The sequence below is a fragment of the Natator depressus genome, chromosome 5 (genome assembly GCF_965152275.1).
Source record: "Natator depressus isolate rNatDep1 chromosome 5, rNatDep2.hap1, whole genome shotgun sequence".
NCBI classification, from domain to species: Eukaryota; Metazoa; Chordata; order Testudines; family Cheloniidae; genus Natator; species Natator depressus.
This window is the reverse complement of record NC_134238.1, coordinates 69,799,410-69,800,389: the sequence shown is the minus strand read 5'-3', so window position 1 is coordinate 69,800,389 and position 980 is coordinate 69,799,410.

The following is a 980-nucleotide window of genomic DNA, read 5'->3' as shown; positions in this document are numbered from 1 at the left end:
CACCTTTTCATTGGCCCATAAGGCCGGCAGTTTGTCAGCGAATGGATAATACACAGGTAGCAATGAAAATTAGCAGCTAGAGCTCTGGACCTAGAAGTATCACTGAACTTCAGAAGACAAAGAATCACTAACATATATTCAGAATAGCTCTTTTTTTGTGTACATTTATATACTAAGGTCTGCATTCTGCTCACAGAATTGAGTGGTTGGGCTGGGTGTGCTGGGATGCATCCTCCCCACCGAGGCTGAGGAACAACAGCAGATCTCTGCTGCCACTACTGCTATCCTGGGGCTCTTGTAGCTCCCACAGCTCCTAAACTCTCAACACCTCATAAGTGGAGGAGCAATAGACAGTGGATCCATACAGCAGTAGGTCCACTAGCAGCCAAATGTGCTGGGCAACAGCATGTAGGAAGCCCTTAAGGAGTGGAGCAGCAGGTGCATACAAATTCTGCCATCCGCTTTGTGCAGCAGAATTTCACTGGTACCAGGACAAGTAGAGCCCTCCTCTGCCATGGAAGGAAGGAAAGAGTAACCTCTAAAATGACATGTATCCCTGCTGTACATACAGATGAATCCACCTGTCTGGTTTTGTGAGCATTGTCAGTAATAGCCTATCTAATCTCCACAATGGCTTGACCTTCGCTAGCTATAATCATGTTGAAAACTGAACAGTGCTTGGTAACCATTTTATGAATACAACTATACAGGATGGCTAAAAAAACCATAACCTATGCAGCTGAAACCATGCACATACTGTTATAGTATAGCCAATTTCTTTGAGCAAGGAGCAGCAGGTTGTCAGCATTGCTCCAGGAAGCACTGTCACTCTGAGGCACAATTCCCTTCCTCCTCTTTGAGGCAAAATTCCTTTCTGCTTTTCCCATGCTCCAGTGGGGTAGTAATTAGCTGTTGGCCTATATCAATCAAAATAAGATGGGCCCTGTGCCTGCTCAGCTGTACTGGCTGGCTTATTGGAG